At 32.8% G+C, this 21,616-nt stretch overlaps 1 pseudogene across 1 annotated transcript; it reads left to right on the top strand.

Annotated features, from left to right (window-relative positions):
* Positions 1–11,293: 11,293 nt before the first annotated feature.
* Positions 11,294–13,012, top strand: LOC114276228 (receptor-like protein 44 pseudogene; annotated as a pseudogene). The gene is made up of 2 exons (XR_014344286.1): positions 11,294–11,701; positions 11,831–13,012. The product of XR_014344286.1 is annotated as a receptor-like protein 44 pseudogene (transcript).
* The last annotated feature ends 8,604 nt before the right edge of the window (positions 13,013–21,616 follow it).

Here is a 21,616-nt window from a genome sequence, read left to right as displayed (position 1 = left end):
AAGACGATCGTCGATCGCCGATGCCCAGTCGCCGATCGTCCCCCAGCCGCCGGTCGTCGTCGCAGCCCAGCCCCGCCGTCGCCGTCCCCTCCTTCCTCCTCCCCCTCCCTCCTTCCTCCTCCTTTTCTCCTTCTCTGCTTCTGAAAGGCCCCCTCCATTCCCCTCCTTCCTCCTCCTCCTCCTCCTCCTCCTCTCCCTCCCTCCTTCCTCCTTCCTCCTCCTTTCCTCCTTCTCTGCTTCTGAAAAAAAAAAAAAAAAATTAGGGGGATTCGGGGTAGCTCGAAATTAGCTACCTAGCACGACTCATAAAAAAAAAAAAGGACTTTATGAATAACAATATAAATACATGAGACTAAGTGGGTTAAAAAATTTCTTTATAAATTACTTAGGTTAGAACACTTTTAAATGAGATTTATCAATAAAAATCCCTTAAGTATATATGTATGTAATTATTATTATTATTTTTTAAATTCTAAAATTATATATTTGGAGGTCTATATTATTTAAAAAATTATATTAGTTTCACTTCTTTTTAAAAAGGACAGCTGTATATACTTTTAAAAATATTGGACGAATTACATTTTATCCCCTAAACTATTGTCTTATATCACTTTATCATCTTGAATTTTAAAGCAACTCTTTCTGTCCGGTAAGCAAACAGGTTAAGTTTCCAATCGATTTTCGGCTCAATGCATCGGCAACGGTATTGGCTTTTCCCGGATGGTACAATATCTGTAGGTCATAATCTTTAATTAGTTCTAGCCATTTCCGCTGTCTCATGTTCAGTTCTTTCTGTGTGAAGAAATATTTTAAACTCTTGTGGTCGGTGTATACTTCACATGTCACCCCGTACAGATATTGACGCCAGATTTTCAGTGCAAATACTACTGCAGCAAGTTCCAGATCATGGGTCGGGTAGTTCTTTTCATGCGGTCTCAGTTGACGGGAAGCATAGGCAATTACTCTCCCATTCTGCATTAAAACACACCCCAAACCCTTATGAGAAGCATCACTAAATACAGTATAACCATCCATACCTGAAGGTAAGGTAAGAACCGATGCAGTCACTAATCGAGTTTTCAACTCCTGGGAAGCAGATTCTCTTTGGTCAGTCCAGTCAAATGATGTCTCCTTCTGAGTTAACTGAGTCAATGGTAGGGCAATTTTGGAGAAATCTTTGACAAATCTTCTGTAATATCCAGCCAATCCCAAAAAGCTTCGGACTTCAGTCACGTTTGTTGGTCTAGGCCAGTTCACTACAGCTTCAATTTTCTGAGGATCAACAGAAATTCCATTTTTGCTAACAACATGCCCCAAAAACATAACATGGTCAAGCCAAAATTCACATTTAGACAGATTAGCATACAGTTTCTGTTCTCTTAGGGTCTGCAAGACAAGTCTCAGATGATGTTCATGTTATTCTATACTTTTGGAGTAAATCAATATGTCATCAATAAATACTACAATGAAATCATCAAGGTATGGTTTAAAAATTCTGTTCATGAGGTCCATAAAAGCAGCAGGGGCATTCGTGACTCCGAATGGCATAACTAAAAATTCATAATGGCCATACCTCATTCTAAAAGCAGTTTTATCAATGTCTTTCGGTTTAACCTTCAGTTGATGATACCCCGATCTGAGGTCAATCTTAGAAAACACTTTGGCACCCTGTAACTGATCAAACAGGTCATCAATACGCGGTAATGGGTATTTATTCTTTACAGTTACCTTATTCAGTTCATGATAGTCAATGCACAGTCTCAGTGAGCCGTCTTTCTTCTTTACAAACAAAACAGGAGCGCCCCATGACGAAGTGCTAGGCCTGATGAACTTCTTATCCAGCAGTTCCTGCAGTTGCACTTTCAGTTCTTTCAGTTCAGTAGGGGCCATTCTGTAAGGAGCTTTCGATATCGGCTGTGTACCCGGAATCACATCAACGGTAAATTCAATTTCCCTGTCAATCAAATCCCCTGGCAGATCATCTGGAAATACATCTGGGAATTCCCTGACTATAGGAATACAATTCACATCAGTTTTAACACTATCATCAGTAGACACAGTCAGTACAGAACACAGATATCCCTTACACCCCTTTCTAATCAATTTTACAGCTTTCACAGATGAAATCAAATATGGAGGAGGTACTACTCCACTCCCATTAAACACGAATTCAGGCAAACCAGGTGGACGGAAAACAACTTGCTTGGTCACATAATCAATAGTGGCATGATATTTTTGTAACCAATCCATCCCCAATATTACATCAAAATGATCAATGTTCAATGGTAGTAAATCGATAAACAGATGCATATCCCCAACAATGATTTCACATGCGGGGTATATATAAGCACAGGTCATAGATCCCCCAACGGGTGATGATACAGCTAACAGATAATTCATGGGTTCTAAGGGTTTACTCAATTTCCGTGAGAAAGCATGCGATACATAAGAATGCGTAGACCCCGAATCAATCAATACATATGCATTTTGTGTACAAATAGAGAGGATACCTGACACAACGGTTTCAGTATTTTGCACGTCTCCCGGTACTAGGGCGAACACGCGGCCCTGCCTCATGGGCTCTTTCCCAGTAGCTCTGGGGTTAGGCTTTGGTGCTACAGTTGATGCTGCTGCACTTGGTGCAGCTTTACTACTGGCTTGTGGAGCAGAGGGGCAGTCTTTAACCATGTGGCCCACCTTGCCACACCTGTAACAGGCTCCAGATATTTTGTAGCAGACCCCTTTGTGCTTCTTGCCACACTCAGAACAGGGTGGTATGAACCCACTCCCTTGGCTGGGGCTAGTCGTCGACCCCGTATCCTGTTTCTTGTTGGCCGGGTTGTGCTTGCCTTTCTTGAATTTAAAACCCTGCCTCTTGCCACGCCATTCCGACGTTGGTGTTTCAGTTTTCAGTGCTTCAATGTTTGACTCGGCCATCAATGCCCGGTCGAGAACACCACAAAAGTCGATAGTTTCAAAACATTTATTCGGTCAAGTATTGCAACATTAAGGCCACCCTCAAATTTTCTGGCCTTCTTGTAGTCAGTGTCCACCATGTGTGGTGCATATCTGGCAAGTTCGGTAAATTTTGTTTCATATTCCGCAACGGACATCGTGCCCTGCTTCAGCTGTTCAAATTCAGTCACTCTTCTATCCCTGACACACTGAGGGAAATACTTTTCAAAAAAAGCTCCTTTGAACTGAGCCCAAGTCATAACCGTATTTTCGTTACGGATAAGCATCCACCACCTTCTAGCTTCTTCCTACAGGGTGAAGGTGGCTAACAGTACCTTGTGTGCTTCAGAGCACGGGAACACCTCAAATAATTTCTCTGTTTCAAGAACCCACGCCTCAGCTTTTAACGGTTCGAGGCCTCCCTGAAAGGACGGCAGTTTTATTTTGCTGAATTTATGGGTGAGAGCAATAATATCCCCATCATTCACATTCGCATTAGGTTCCGGCTGTATCGGAGGATGAGGAGGTGGGGGCGGTTGATTCTGTTGTTGTTCAAGTCTAGCAGTTATCAGTTCTATCATTCTTTCCATTGTTTCCATTCTTGCCTCAGTAGATGAGGATTCAGGTTCATTTGCATTGTCCATTTCACTATAAGCAGTTATAACAGTTTTAAACATAAGCGGTCATTTGTTTCACAGTTTAACACGTTAGCAGATATTCAGTCATAACATAACCACACACTTTTCAAGTTCATGAAATGCCCTAATCACTTTCCTAGGACACCCTGTAGCTCATTTGGACACGTGTGTGCGGTATGACTCGTGGTTAAGTATCGCTCTGATACCACTCTGTCACGACCCAAACCCGGCCCTATGGGTTTAGCACCGTAACCGGCCGGTAATCCGAGATTACCAAAGGCCTGCAGAACAGTAGTACAGTAAAACAGAGTACAGGGCCTGGCGGAAGCCAAAACAGTAATTAAACAATGCCCAATGAGCTGTGACAGTTTGTATGCAAAAAGACTTTTCATACATATATACATAAACAGTACAGAACAGTATGCACAATATTTACAATCATTCAGACTAGGGACTCAATCCCTGTATAACAGTACAGTAAACCTTCAGTCTATACAGAACAGTAAGACGATACAGAAGGGGGAAATCTAAAACACCCCTAAGCCTTAACAGATAGGCTCGGAACCTCGCAGTAAGGCACATGGGCTGGCTTGACAAAACTGGAGTAACCCTGACGCTCCTAGCCGCGGTTTGGTGCTTGTACACCTACATATATATATATATATATATATATAAACAGTGAGCTAAAGCCCAGTGAATAACATAATGCGTAAGGAGGTTAAGAATGAAATGTCCTTACAGTAATGAAATCAGTTCATCAAACAATACTTCAGTCTTTCAGTCAAAACAGTTATTCAATCATATGTGGTACATCCATTAGCATAGCAGTAAACAGTAGGTCTTAAAGACCGAACAGTAATGATGGCCATCAATCAGTAAACAGTAGTGGTTCCACGAGGGAACCGACAGAGATCTCTGTAACAGTAGCAGTAACAGTACACAACAGTTGCTAAGGATGCCACAATACATTTCAGAATATAGGACATACATTCAAACAATTAACAATAATTACTTCAGAAAACAGTTTCGTTAAACAGTCAGAAAATATTCTCAGTTGAACATATCTTTACACAATTATTACTCACAGAGTTTGGGCTACAGTAAGCTAGAGCGCGTCTCCCCAGTCGCCAACCCTACACAGTTAACAGATTGAACACACACTAAGCTACACAGTTGGGAAAGATAACAACTTAATCCCTAATTTGCCTCGGTGTGTTCTACATCTATATCCTCAATAAGATGTCTTAAACTAGGCCTAGGAATGCCTAGAATGGGATGAGGATGCAAAGATGTACTCAAAAAGCAGTTTCAGAATTTAGCAGAAAAACAGAGTCCTGCTCGAGCGCAGGTTTCCCCGCTCGAGCGGTCATGCAACAAAGGTACACACTCGAGCGTCAACTTTCCAGCTCGAGCGTACTGTAAAAGTACTGGATGGGTGAAATCTCCGCTCGACGGGCGCTCGACGCCCGCTCGATCGTGAGACACATGCCTCCGCTCGAGCGGACTGTAAAACAGTGCAGAGATACTGGATGCTCGGATTCCCCGCTCGAGCGGCTCTTACCCCGCTCGAGCGGAAGTGCAAAATCTGGAAATTCCAGATTGCACCTCCAAGCCAAAAACCAAGTTCAAAAGCATCAAAACCGATCCTCTTGGGCTAAATTTCCAGAAAACAGTTGTAAACATATAGAATATCATAGTTCAAAACTCAATTTGAGAAATCAAAACCCAAGGGTGTTTAATTGAAACCCAATTTCAAACCATTTTTCAAGAACAATATGAACATGCAAACATGCATGAATTCAAATCATTTTGAAGTTCCAAATTGATGCTCTAAGGAGCCAATTGTTTCCAAAACATGATGAAATCATGGACTTGAACATAATTGTGAACATGCATGCAATATTTTGCCATGAACTCAACTCAAACTCCAACAACACTAACATGCATGCATGAATTATGCTCTATATCAACAACAATGAACCAATTCTAGACTTAATTCACTCGAGGCTCAAGAATCTTGCATGAATAAGCTTAAACACAACAAAGAGGGGTTGAAATCCTTACCTAGAGCTTCAATTACAAGGTGAGAAAGCTTAATTTGCAACCTATACTTCAATTCCTTCAATTACCAAGCAATTTACAAGCAAAATGAGATGAAATTCACTCCTCTAGTTCCTCTCTCTCTTTATGGTCGGCAATGCAAGGAAGAAGGCTGAGGAAAATATTTTGATTTAAGTGTAATGAACTCAAAGGTGTATAGGTAGTGGCCCACTCAAGGGCAAGATTGTAAATAAGTCCAATTCATATAATTAACTCATTTTAATATAATTTAATCATACCTAATCAGTTTTCAGATAATTATACCATAAAATCACATTAATTATGATGATCATAAAACACTAATCAATTTCTGGTTCGGCCGTCGATAAGGCCTTCAATTAGCAGTTTAAACATAAAACACGAACAGATAATCAAACAGTCAAACAGATGGATTATGCATTTAAACAGATACAATCAGTCAATTAATTTCAGATTCCAGTCAGTCAGTTCAGTACTTTAATCAGTCCAATTATCAGTCATAATCAATTCAGTTTAACGGTAATCGATGGTTATCGGTAATCAATCAGTCATTAATCGGTAAACAGTACGAGGGTTGTTACACAAAACTACCTTTTTAATTATAGAAATAAATTTCACTTAATCCCTTAAACCATCACTCAATAACACTTTACACCCTAGTGACTGGTTGATTTTTAATTTAAAATGCAATTCTTAAGTTTTATTTCTAATATATATATATATATATATTCTTATTTTTTTTGTTTTTAGTAAAAATTTTCCATATTTTTGTCAAAAATTTTAAAATTTTAAGTGCACGTAAAAGTTAAATATTTGTGAATAATTTTTTTTAAAAAAATACTAAAGACTAAAAACAAAAAAAAATGTATTTTTTTTTTTGTGAATTTTTTAAAGATTTCTTCATAAATATTTTCACTTTGTTTGGTTTGATTTTCAAATTTTATTTTTAATTTTTTTCTTAAAAACTTAAAATTAATTTAGTGATTAAAAAAAAAAAAAAAAAAAAACAAACAAACAAACAAAGAGGTCCAAGTTGAAAGTGATATTGGGTGATAGTTAAAGAGGTAAAGTGATATTGGATAATAATTCATGAGAGTAAAGTGTAATTTATTCTATTGAATAATTTTCAAAATACTTTCTCATAGTATGTAAAATTGCTCTTATATAGTCTATTGTTTTCGTACCTAATAATTACAAAAACATAAGGTTAGCATTCACATTCATGATATAACTCTTAAAAACACACAAGCATGCATATATAGAGACAATACGTTTTACCCACCCAACAAAACTTGTATGTAGGGAAGTGATGACAAAGTTAATACCAAAATGCACATTGACCAAATTAAAGAACAAGATATTATGTTGTCTGAATCGACTAGTGGTGTGAGAGGTTGTAATGACTTGATGATATAGGGCCTCAGGTTTTCAAGCATAATTGACACCCCCCCATTTAATGAACCACACAAAGCTCAATGGTTTCACTTTCAGTTAGGCCTCGAGTCTCTCTACATGAGCCCTATGAAATTCTTCAATCAAGCCCCAACAGTATGTTGGTGTGTAGGCACTCAGTTTGACTCCCTTGTTTACATCATCAAAGGCAACTAAAGCACCCCCATCTCTGGTTCGGACCCTCTCGGACATACATGGGGACCATTTACAAGACAATCCAATCCAATCCAAGCCCCTGCTCCATAGAGAGCCACGAAGACCATTCTCGCTCGCTCACGAACCATCATGACGCACTCTGCATCACATGCAGTCTCCAATTTGGGGCCTCCCTTCCCCGTACAACTTGTAATCTGTTGTAATTGTGTCTCCAATTCCATTCAGATTATGTTTATCCCTTGCTGAGTCACTCCATTCCACTAATGAATATGTCTCACCCACATTTTGAACTTATTTTTTGGATTTTTAAGTTTTGTTTATTAAATTATTTCAAGATATAGATGGATATAGAGGGTGGGTTAAATTGTTGATTAGTTTCGGAACACTTTGTGAAATGGCTCTCTGTTGATCAAGAATCTTTGTGTTTGACTAGGGAAATTAATGAAAAATATATTTAATTAGGTGAAACCGCGCCAACAATGTTTTGTTTCGTCATTCCCATGCCAATTTTCTTTCCAAAAGTATGTATACAAAGTTATATATTTTTAGTTCCGGAGCACTACGTGGCATCATTACAACATATAAGAGTTTTAGAAATCAAATATTTTGATCTCTAATACTGTGTTTAGTTAGGGGATTTGGGGAGGGATTTGAAAAGGGAAAAGGAAAAGATGTGTGAAACTAGGTAAAATGTAGGTATATTTTATTCACATTTCACATAACTTTTTCCTTTCCTTTTCCAAATCACTCTTCAAATTCTCCAACCAAACACAGCGTAAAAGTAAAAATTTTGTTGCAAAAGACATTTAGGGACATATTTTCATCATCATAAGGATAGTCACTAAAAAGTTGTCTCGAAAAGTAAAAAATAAGACATTTAGCGATAAAATTTTAAAAATGTCACTAATAAATAGACTTTTAGGGACAATAATTTGGTCTCAAAATAGTTTATTTTTTGAGACAAAAAATTTGATCACAAAAGGATAATAATTCATCATTAATGTCCAATTTTTGTTGCTAAAAATATAATGGTGACACTTTTCGCAACAAAATTATTTGGTTCCTAAAAAATAATTTTGTCCCTAAATTTTGGTCTCTAAAACCTTAATTTTTTGTAGTGCATCATGCTTCAAATCAATTACATAATGAAAAATTTTACAAATGAAATATGTTGACTTATTTTTATTAAATGATTAAAAGATAAATGATGATCCACTTAATATGTATTGCAATTTTTCATTGATCGAGTGTGTAATAATTTTCATAAAAAGTGAGGTTTTCTAAACTAAAATAAATTTATGGGATAGATTTAATTTTAGTATGATAAGGTCAAAATTAAAATGAATTCAATCTATAAATTTTAAATTACACGTTTCTTTTGCAGATTTTTTGTGGAATGATCAACCGATGTTTGACTATGGAAATTAATGGAAAGAAATAGATTAATTAGGTGAAACCCCCACCAACAATGTTTTGTTTTGTCATTCCTACGTCAATTTTCTTTTCAGAAGTATGTTATAATTCAAGGAAAATGGGGGAGACCCCTAGCACCCCCGCCCCCAGTGGGTGATGATTGGTTGAAATTTATTTATTTATTTATTTTTTTCCTCTCTTTACCGCCCACATGTATGTGGAGGTGGTGGGGTCGTTCCGTACAGGGGTCCGAAGCAGTGCTCATAATTCAAACACAAACTCAAACCCTTTCGATGTAAAAAAAATAAAATATAAAAAATAAATAAATAAATAAAATCAGACCCTTCTATCTCTTTCTAGTCACTCCACTATGGTATTTTGAAAAGATAATTAAAAGTTGACTTTTGGTTTTTATCCAAGTTTTTTCTTTTTTCATAAAGCAATTTGAGAAGTTGGTAAAAAGAATTATTTTTTAATTTTTTTACTTAATATTTATTTATACTATCACATCATAATTAAATAACTAAAATACTCTCACCTATTTTTGAAAATAACTACTTTCATTCATGTAACTCATTTAAACAATACAGAGGGTATAACTGTAATTTTATAAACGCAACTTTTTTTTTTTCTTTTCTTCCCAAATGAATGGCACCACTGTTACGCATGCCTAAGCCACTATATTTCGTGGAAATGTTATATATGATTGGATCATTTTATTCCATTGCACACTACAAGACATAATTTTAATAAATATTCCACATAAAATTTCTTTTAAATACAAAACCAATCACAACATCCAATTATACAATTATTAATATAAAATAATGATAAAAATCTTTTTGTATGGAAAAAGTAATTTCGTGATTGTAGTGAATTCGATCTCCATTACGTGTCAATAAAAGAAGAATCCCATGTTGCAGAACCATACCGAATAGATCTACTCGAGAATCATTTTTAATCAAAAATAAATAAATGAAATAATGATTTGAACTCTATTACTCAACATTTGTTTTTTTAGGAGCAGTGAAAGGGATTTACCGAGCTCAACTTGGGGGATCCATATCGATGATTCGATTGATTTATTTTGTTAAAGCGAGTTTAATAATATTTTTCTAACTTGATGAATCACTTAGTGCTTTGAGTTCGGTAGACTTGTATTAATGAGTTGAATCATTTATTTTACCAAAATTAACTTAACAAAATCTCTCCAATTGAATGTCCAACCAAAAAAAAAAAAAATTCATTCCCTTTTTTTTTTGTGTGTGGAGAGTTTTCTTCTTATTTTCCAATAAAAGATAATGAAGAAAAATGCCACAAGCAATTAGATTCAAAGTTCTCTTTTATTTTTTATTTTTAAAAATTCCCCCTTCCTTTCTGGCATTTGGCCCAAAATCATTTGTTACATCCATTTTTCAACCATGGAACATTTATTTCCTCGCCTCATCAAAATAATTTTCATAGTTAAATTCGTTGCATCATTCTGTTAAAATTACCAATCAACCGATTAATGCAATTTAAAAAGTAAAAAGATGGTTTTTTTGATGTGATAAGTTAAATCTTAACGGAATATGGTTGGAGTTGATTGAGACTCTTTAAAAACATCTTTAATTTTAAAAATAAAAGTGATAGATTTTTGATTTGATAAGCCAAAACTTTAATCGAGTATGGTTGGCATTGATTGAGACTCTCTAAAAGTATCTTCAATGAACTTTTTAAAAGAGACTTGTTAGTTATTATAATTAATTTCATTTTATTTTACCTACTCCAATGGGTTGCTAATATGATAATTATTTTAACAAGATTCTTGCTGTTTAACTACATTTGGAGAGTATTGAGATGCTTTTTTAAACTAATTTGTATGAATAAATATATAAAATAAATAGTAGCGTTGGAACATATAAATCATAATTTAATTAGGTAAATTAACGAGCAAATCTTTTTCATATTTTAACTAATGAAAACTAAAGAGTAGTTAGAATTGCTCCAAAGAGAAATCCTCGGATTTTTTAAAAAAAAATAGGATAAGTCCAAGTTTATATTTTTCCAAACATTTTATATTTCTTATTTTTTTAATAAGAAATAAATAAAACGATTTTGTGGTGTCAAAAAATTAAGTTAGCCTCATAAGGAAATGTAACATTATAGTATTTTTGACAAATGAAGAATTACAAAATATAGTATTCCTTCAAATACTTAAAAAATGTGATTCGACATTATTTCATTCATTATATTTTTTACTAAGTTATTGATTAATAATTTTATATAAATAATTTCAGATGATATTTCAAGATTACTTATTAATATTTTTCTATAAGAGCTCTGCCAAGTTGAATTTGATTAGAAAAACTAATTTGATTAGTCAATTTTACAATTGGGCCAGGTTCAAAACATCCTATTAACAAATTGGTAAACTTTCTTTCTTTATTATTTTTAAATTCGTTTAAAATATGCGAATAAATTTATTTTTTAAGTACCGTATTTCATTTAATTTAAACCAAGTGAAATTGCATTATTAAAGTTACAACTACGACCTTGTTACGCGTCGTCACTATCTTACGCCCCCCTTATATGCGCAGAGAAGACCGCCCCTCCAGCCTACCACATCAAAACCCTTCTCTCTCACTCCTCCAATATGCTAAATTGCTCCTCCTTCCCATCCTCACCAACCCCCAAATTAGTGCCCCTCCACTCCACATTTTCTCTCTCTCTCTTCCCCCTGCTCTGTCCCTTCCTCAATTGCCACCCCAAAACATAAACAAATAAATAAGATACAACCACGCTTTCCTACACCCCCTGTCCTTTGCTAACGTGCGCCTTGATAATTGATCAAGGAGAAAAGAAAGAAGCCCATTTTACCCATCTTTCTCTTCCTTTCTTCTGATCCTGTGTCTTTACAGGGGGAGGGAGCAAAGCAAAGTAAAGCAAACAGAGCAAAAGGCAAAGCATATCAGACTTTTTGTACGCTGATTTGGGTCACATCTCTCTCATCTCATCCTTTCACTAACGTACGCCTTGGTGGCACTGCCTAACACGTCAATCAGTTATACACACGCACACACACAAATTAAAAGCTCCATTTCTCTCTCTCACCTTTTATTTGGGTTTCTTCTGTTCTTTTTTTGTCTTCTCTCTAGATAGGATATGGGTATTGGTATTTCTTCATCATTTTGGAGATTATTAGTCTTGCTGTGGCTGCTAACATGCGCCATCCTCCTCCAACCCTCCACCCCAGATCCAGACGACGAAGCTTGCTTAACCCACCTGAGCGAGTCTCTACAGGACCCAAACAACAACCTCCACAACTGGACCAAGACCACCTTCAAGGACCCCTGCGGCGGCTCCGCCTCATACCTGGAAGGCGCCACCTGCAACAGCGGCCGCATCTACAAGCTCTCTCTCTCAAACCTCTCTCTCCGCGGCTCAATCTCCCCATACCTCTCCAACTGCACCAATCTCCAATCCCTCGACCTCTCCTCCAATTCCCTCTCCGGCCCAATCCCCTCCGACCTCCAATTCCTGGTCAACCTCGCTGTCCTAAACCTCTCCTCCAACCTCCTCTCCGCCCAAATCCCACCCCAAATCGCCTTATGCGCCTACCTCAACGTCATCGATCTCAGCGATAATCTTCTCACGGGTCCGATTCCGCCGCAACTGGGGCTTTTGGTGCGGTTATCGGTTTTCGATGTGTCGAATAACCGGTTGGAGGGTCCGATTCCGGCGGCGCTGGGGAACCGGACTGGGAATTTGGTGAGGTTCAATGCCAGCTCGTATGTGGGGAATAAGGATCTCTATGGATACCCATTGCCGCCATTGAAGAGTAAAGGCCTTTCGATTATGGCGATTGTGGGGATCGGATTGGGAAGTGGGTTGTTGAGCTTGGTGCTCAGTTTTAGTGCTGTGTGTATATGGTTGAGAGTTTCTGAGCAGAATATGACTGTGGAAGAAGGCAAAATTAGTCAGCTCATGCCTGATTATTGAGCTCATCTCAAAAATTAATTAATGCTTTCAACAAAAATGAATTTAAGGTAGGCAGGTATATATGATTGATAATGGGTTTTTGTTTTTTCACTTTGTTGTAATTCTTTGTTTTTTGAGGGTAAATTTTATTAATTTCTGCAAGTTTTTTTTTTTTCTTTTCTTTTCTTGGAATTTTGTAGTTTTTGTTAACAACTACCTTCTTCTTCTTCTCCTCCTTTTTTTTTTTTTTTTTTTTTTTCACAATTTTTACTGATTCAACAATTAACAATGAATAGATGATTAAACCAATTCAGAAGTACAAGTTGAAATATGAGATTCTGGTGAAATTATTCGAACAATTTTGCTCCTCTGTTTCTCTGTATATAAATAGTGCACTATTTTTGTGTGTGTGTGTGTGGGTGTGTGTGTGTGTGTGTGTGTGTGTGTGTGTCTAGTGGGAAAATTATTTGGCGATCTTGGTAAGTCTACGTCGTGCCTTTGTTGATTAAAATTATGTGATCCAACATTTTTGGATGGCTTATTTGAGTGGTGTTTTAGGAAATTAATAAATAGTTGACTTTTGATTTTTGACTTTTTTAATCTAAAATTTAACCTTTTTGGGTAATGATTTGGATAAAAAAATTAATTTTTTGTCTAAAAAAATTAAAAATTAACTTTTTATTAATTTGTCAAAACAAGCCATAATACAACTTGATGTTGGATAAATGATAAGGGTTAATGAAAGGAAAGGGGAAATATCATTAAAGTGAAAACTAAGAAAAATATCTTCAAATTAATGAAATTTTTTATTAAGGAATGCTACGTACACAGAAAGTGGAGCACACAAGACAAACATAGAATACTGTTCACCGGTTATCCTCCCGGATGATCAGAAAATTTTATGACATCCGCAATTGACAAGCTTGACAATCACGGTTGATATCATGACAATCGCAATCGATAAGCTCTGACCCGTCGTTTGGACGATCGTCTGAGCAAACGACCGGTGAACAGTTTATGTGTTTAGTTTCTGTATTTCATTCTCTATATTTCTAGACATTTTGAATTTTATAACATTAAAAAATATATGTATAAACCTTTTCATAAAAGTGATAATATTTTTTAATTACCATGAATGCTATTTTTCCTTAGGATGTGACCGTCTTCACACCATAATCGGACTAGATAGTTTAATTTGGCTCAATGAGTCAACTTTTAGACCCGTTTTGATAATTTGAATCATTATATTTTAAGGTTATATTATTTTTGTAAAAAAATAAAGTTGATTGGACAACGAAAATCACGTGTTCGAATCAATTTTATATGAACTATTTTTTTTCTCACTGTTTATTTTTTTCATATAAAATTGATCCGAACACATAATTAGCATTATATAATCGACTTAATTTTTTACAAGGATAATATATTCAATGAATCTTAAAATGTGAACGGTTTAAATTATCGTAATAAGACCCAAAAGTGAGCTTACAAAACCCAACAACACCTCTCTAAGCCTTCGTTTGGTAATAATTTTTTGGGTGCTGTTATGGTGTGCAACCCCTTAAGGTTGCACACCATGTGCAACCAACACAAAAGATGTAAATGGAAGGTGTAAACATAAAACAGGACAGCAAACATAAAGGCGTAAGTGTAAGGTGTAAGGTGTAAGTTGCACACTTAAGAAAAGTCCTAATTTTTTTAGTTGGCTTTTTAACTTTTTTAGCTTGAGCCTCTGTTTGGGATTGGCTTTTTTGGGCTTTTTTGGCTAAAATAGCCACAAAAAACAAAATAGACTATTTTAGCCACAAAAAACAAAACATCAAATCCAACCCATAATCATTACAATCCTCTCTCACAAAAAAAGCCAAAAAAGCCAAAAAGCCAAAAAGCCCTTCCCAAACCAGGCTAAAATAGCCAAAAAGCCAAAAAGCCAAAAAGCCAACCCACTTCCCAAACGGAGGCTGAGATTTTTTTGTTCGTTTGGTATTCTTGATTGACTTTTTTAACTTTTTAGTTTTGGATTAGTTGATTTTTTTTTTTATCCTTTTACGATTTTTGACATTTTATGATTTTTTTACTTTTCTTTTTCTTTTTTTTAATCCTTTTATGATTATTTAGCCGACTCAAAAATCAAACAACCACTAATGCAATGGAGGATTGAAAAGAAGCCATAACATTTCCCCTAATTAAATTGATATTGATGTCGATTGGGGTTTAAGAAATTTTTTATTTTGTTAATGTGTGACCAATGATTAGATATTTTGTATAAAATTGTACTATCATTTTACTCCCTCCGTCCCAAAATAATGGTCCCTTTTGGGGAATCCAACTTTTTTTGGTAGTACAATTATTGCATTTGAAAAAAGTTGATTTTCCAAAATTATCCTTTTGATAGAACATTTTTTGAGAATATCAATGCATAATTGTACTTTTTATGCTGTTTATTAATTTAAAAGAAGGGTAAAATAGGAAGTTTATATTATTTTTGTACTTGATTTTTGAAGAGGGACTAATATTTTGGGACAATGAAAAATGGAATAAGGGACTAATATTTTGGGACGGAGGAGTACTATTTTTTTTTATGACACATGTTGACCGGACTTTTGAAAATAAAAGGGCATATTACAAATATATTTTTTAAAATTTATTTAAAATATAAATTATTTTTTGTGACTTGAAAAATTACAAATATCTCTTTGTTATAATATTTTATTTAACAGAATTAATTAAAAAAGTAAAATTTTTAACTATTCACCTATATAATAATAAAATTATCTGAATTATTAATTGAAATAAAATTTTAACATTATTAAAAATTATTAATTAATTTGATGATTTATTACAAAATGACCTATTTGTTATGAAATTAGAAACCTTAAAGAGCATACTACAGCGGATAATTTACAATTTAAGTAAATCTTAGAGGGTGTGTTTATAATTTACCCAAAATAAAAAGAAGAGAAATATCACATCAGAGAAATTTTTAAAAAATAATTAACATATCAGTGAAATATTTTATAAATATTAATAATTAAAATTATAAATTTTTTTTATGAATATGTATTTTTTTTTTCCTCCTAACTCTCACTGTGGTATAATTACCCCTATTTGGGAAAATATCCCATCAGTATATTTTTAAAAAATAATTACAAATCAGTGAGATACTTTTTATAAATATTAATAATTATAATTATAATTTCTTTCATTAATATGTATTTTTTTTTACTCCCATTGTGGCGTAGTTACCAAAATAAATAAATAACTAACCATAATTTTAGTTCAAATAATACTATCTTCATTTTATTTTCATAAAAATAATATGATATGATTTTAATTCACACTTACTAATATTGAGAATATGATAGAAAGTGTATTGAAAATGTGTAAGATAGGTAAAAAAAAATGTTTTCAAATTCATAAAATATATTTTGAATTTAGTAATAAAGTTTTTGAATTTATACAATTTTGTATTTTTATTGTGCTCCAAAAGACTTTTGTTAACAAAATTCTTTGAAAAAAAAAAGATTAATCAAATTATAATTTTATCAGGATGATATATATTAAAATTATATTGACATATTTATCAGATCAATTTAATTTTTTTAATATTATTTACACAATAATAATTACAAAATAAATTAATTAAATTATTAAAATAATACATATCGTGGCTTCAGCATAGACCGAACAGGTTTGCTACTAGTGAAGTTTTAGTCATATTTGAAATCGAACCAATTGAGATATACTTTTACAACCTCAAAATGATTGGATGGTGAAATTAGAAAGCTTGAAATTTAACCATGAGCATTTTTGTTCAAAGTTGTATTAATTAGTTTGTGAATTTTACATAAGTGCTACTTTTGTTGTTGACCATGACGTTAAGGTCTCCTTGTTGATGTCTTAATTGAAATTAAAAGGAGTAGCCACTCATGTTCAAAAATGTGATATTGAGTGGGTAACATGATTGTGGTGGCTTGTTGATGTATGATTTTTTTTTGCCTCTTTTACACTCAGTTTTGTTTATTTTATTACCCTTATATTATACTCATCATATTTACCAAAAAAATAAAAAAGAAATATATGGTGGGATTCATATTTGTCCCCTTAAACAAAAACTATCCACATGTTATTTACACATTACCTGTTTATTTGTAAATATAACATAAAATTTGTTTTCATGCATACTCTTGCACACCACTAATGTTACGTTTTAGGGCAAACTTCACTTTACCTCATATGATTTAAACCATATGCGGATTACCTCCCTGACGTTCGAATATCACCACACAATCTCCCTGTGGTTGATGGAGTAAAGTGCACAATTAGTTTTTTCATTTATTCTAACAGGTTGTACAGTACACGCAAGTGTGGTGCAGTTGGGCATGAACTGATGATGTTCCCTCACAATTAAAAGACCAAAATGTCCCTAGAGTTACAAATAAAAGCTTACCCAAAAAGATTGCTTGTGTGTTTCAACTCCTATGTTCATTACTGATTGAATTTGCCAAAGGAAAATGCTAGAGGTCTTAAATTTTCTATCAAATAAATGACCAAATGTCTCACATGAGTGTGGGGCCCACAAAATTGCGGACCCCACACCCATGTGAGACATTTGGTCATTTGTTTGGTAGAAAATTTGGTGTCCCTAGCATTACTCTTTGCCAAAAAGCTATGATCTTTTATCCTAAAATTCAAACTCTACATAACATTTCAGTTTGCAGAATATAATATAATTCCCTAAACAATTACATGAATTTGAAAGGACGAGTGATTCAGAGATCATGCCGAACAAAATCACAAAAATCAAAATCAAGTTCATTCTCTCTCTCTCTCTATATATATATGGATTCATTTCTGTTCTGTTGTATATAGTGACTCATATATGTATTGTTTGATTGAAGATAGAACTTCATGATCGGAATCAATGTATATATATGTATATATATAATTTGTAGCTATATATTGTTGGACAATCTTCACTGTATTTAAATAGATTAAATTCTGTTGTGTACAAAACAACAATAAGAATATAAAGAAATAAAGAAAAGGACAGAATTTGTTTGATTACAAAAATCAAACTCGAAATAATAAATAAATAAATAAATAACATATTTTATTTTGTTACAAAAACAAAATTTAAATCTGATTTTAATAAATAAAAACAACAGTGAAAATAAATTAAATAACTTACTTAATTTAATTTCTTCGAATAATTTTCTAATCAAGTCCAGTGTTTGACACTGTATCCTTAAGACAGATTCGTCCTCTCCACGGTGCTATCAGAATTTGGACGTCTATCTCCCAGGATGAAATGATCTACCACAAACAATAGCAGCACTGCAAATTGTTTGCCTTACGAACACAGTAAGTGTTTACACTCTTTTTTTTCAGAAATAAAATGCAACAAAATGAAGAATAGAATAAGCAGAGGTGAAATACGAAATTTCTGAATGAAAAATATCAAATGAGGGTGGTCCTATTTATAGATGTAAAGGTAGCTCTTGGTTTTAAATTGAACAGGTATGATACCTGTTGGTTTTGAATTCAAACAGATTTGAATCTGTTAATAATTCAAACAGATAGCAAAAAATGGGAAGGGCCCTGTTTGGGTGTGCACTAATTCCAAACTAGTTTATTTCTGTTTCAATTTGAATTCTGGATTTTATTTTACCAAAAATAAAATTAAATTCAAATATTTTTGGCCCAAAAAGATTAGTATTGGGCCGAACAAGCCCAACCACGCCCAAGCCCAGCCCGCCCAATCGGACGAGCGGCGGTGGCGCGCGCGCGTGTGGTGATTTTTGGATCCAATGGGTCTAGCCCACAACCTCTCCCTCTAAAACACTTGGATACCCCTTGGGGCACACCCCAATTATCTCACCCAAGCCTGATAAACCCTTTCAAAACTTCCCACCAAATCAATGTGGGACAAGCCAATTTACAACCTTAAGGAATTTCCACCAAAACTCCATTTCCATGGAGCACACTTTGGCTTCAATTTTCCATTCACTCGGTAATAGTTTTGAGCAACCAAATATACCACGTGAATCACAACGCGGCATAGAACGCGTTACCACTTTGACCCGTGTAAATCGATGCACGGGGCCCACCTAAAAAATAGATCAAACTTGAGAAAAAATTCTGGTTTTACCCAGAATTTTTCTACCATTTCCAACATATATATGTTAGGAATATGGTACAAGAATAAAACTGTAACTGTATGTATATAATCTGTGACTTTGATTTCTATGTATATATATAATCTATATGTATATAATCTGTAGCTATATATAATATGTGACTTTGATCTCTTCTTTAATTTCTATGTATATGTATATATGTATATATATAATCTTCTTTGATTTCTCTCCAAAAATTTTAATCTTCTTCGTGTATATATATATATATATTAGAAGGTTGTGCTGAGCACAAACCTTCTTCAACATTTTATTCACCCCCATCCCATAAGGTTCACTATAGAAAAGTAATTGGAAGCTAATCTGAGTACGAACCCACCTCAAAAGGAAAAAAAAAATAAAAAAATTAAAGAACCTAAATCAAAAGAGAATCAAAAACTCATTTTTACAAATTCCAAGACTCCATTCTTTGAATGAATATCATTAAAAAGTACAAATCAGAAAATAAATTTCCCAGCCAACTGAATTCGAATCAACAGATAAGGTAGACGAGAGAGAGAGAGAAAGAAAAAAAAAAAAACCTTCTTAGATGTGCAAGGTTTTTTTTTTTTTTTCTTAAGCTCATTCTTAAATTTGGTCGCAGGTGTTCAATCGTACAACCTAGTTCTCTCCCCTTTTCTCTTTTCAGATGCATGACTGTTGGAAGTGAAAATGATAAGTTTAGATATATATATATATATATAAGGCAAATTGATCTTTTAACGTTTGTCATTAGCAGTGTTAACTGTGTATTTTACTCCATCAACTACAAGAAATTATGTAGTGATATTTAAATATCAAGAGAGTAATCTGCACATGATCTAAATCATAGAGAATAAAGTGAAATTTGTCCAAAGTTTTATAGTGCATGTATAAAGATTTGAAGTGAATACTATTTATTAAAAAAAAATACATACACACAAAGAAATATATTTTAGAACTAAAATAAAATATCTTGTTTTTAAGTGATGTGATTGGAATAATCTCCTTAAAAGTAGTGGTGAAACACAATACTAATATCACTTTATTCCTTTTTATTCCAAAAATATTAAATTAATTATCGTACTTATATTCGCAAAATTCTAAAACCGTCAAGAAAATGAGTCCAAATAAGAAATTATTTTTTTCTTATTACAAAGACAATATGGATCTTTTTTTATTTGACTCAAAAAGTGTATTTCAGATTCTTCCCCTCGACAATCAAATTTTATTTATATGCTTATTTATTTAAAGTAATTATATTATTTTTTGATGGTTGTTTATTAAAAACATTGAGTTATTTTAAAAAGATAGTTAAAAATTGATTTTTAATTTTTTAATTTTTTTTAAAAATATATATATATATATATATATAATATGAAAGATATTGTGAATAAATTAAAAATTTTAAAAAAGTTTTAATTATTTTCCATAAAATAACCATTGTCAAATGAATTGATGTGGGAATATGTCAGATCCAAGCCGAAAGTTCAAAGGAAAAGTCAAAGTTTGCTTTTAATTTCTCAGTAATCGGGAAATATTTATTGGCTACTCCCATGCTATTGCTCCACACCAATTAGATTTATTTTAGGGTAATTATAAATACATCTTTTAAAGTTTACTTAAATTATAAATTATTTCTTGTGATTCTAGAAATTATATTATGCCTCCTAAGATTTTTAATTTCATAAAAAATAGGTCATTTTATTAATAAATTATCAAATTAATTAATAATTTTTTAATAATGTTAAAATTTTATTTTAATTAATAATTCAGATAATTTTATTATTGTATAGGTGAACGGTTAAAAATTTCATTTTTTTCAATTAATTCTGTTAAATAAAAAATTTTGACGGGAAAGTATTTGTAATATTTTCAAATTACAAGAGTAATTCGTATTTTAAGCAAACTTCAGGGATGTATTTGTAATTTATCCTTTATTTTATTAGTAATGATATATAAATAAAAAAATTAATAAAATAATAAAATTCAATGTGAATATTTTATTTTAAAATTAAATAATTATAAAGATAAATTTATTTACAAAAATATTATTGTCATATTATTTTTATATAATTTGTTGGGTATAAATAGAGTTTTTCCTTATTCTCCATGTATAAAATTTGTGTACATTGTAAAAATGATTAGCTAATACTTTTCATTAATTAGAAAATTGATGAAAGATAGGGAAAGAAAAGGAGCAAGGATCCTTTAGAGTTTTTTTTTTTTTTTAAAATTTTTTTTAAAATGGTGTGTTGTATAGTTGAGATTTAATGACAAGTCACATCAATTTTTGATCATTAAATCTCACCCATACAACACATCACTTTAGGAATCTTTAGAAAAAAAAAACTCTAGAGGATCCTTGGTGAAAGAAAAGAGTCTTGTTAACTTAGGGTGTACATTGTAAAAATGATTAGTGAAATTAGTAAAGTGAAATTTTGAATAATTATTAACTCTGTTTCGTTTCATTTTTCAAATTTTAATTTTCAAAAAATTTCACTAATTTTTTTAATATTTTAGGCAATTTTTTTAATTTTTAGACACTTAATATAAATATACTTAAAATGTATAATATTTGTGAATTTTTTTTTAAAAAAAATTCACTAAATATCAAAAATATAAAAAAAATATGAAAAATTCAGTACAGTTTTCATATTTTTGTGTATTTATTAATTTTTTAAAATATTTTTTTACAAATATTTTACTATTAAATACATCTAAGTAAGGTACATCTAAAAAAGTAAAAAAATTACTTAAAATTTTAAAAATATTCACAAAAACAAAAAAATCAATTTCAAAAAAAAT

The sequence above is a fragment of the Camellia sinensis genome, chromosome 1 (assembly GCF_055761805.1).
Source record: "Camellia sinensis isolate YWXY chromosome 1, ASM5576180v1, whole genome shotgun sequence".
Classification (NCBI taxonomy): Eukaryota; Viridiplantae; Streptophyta; class Magnoliopsida; order Ericales; family Theaceae; genus Camellia; species Camellia sinensis.
This window is presented reverse-complemented; position numbering and strand designations above follow the sequence as displayed.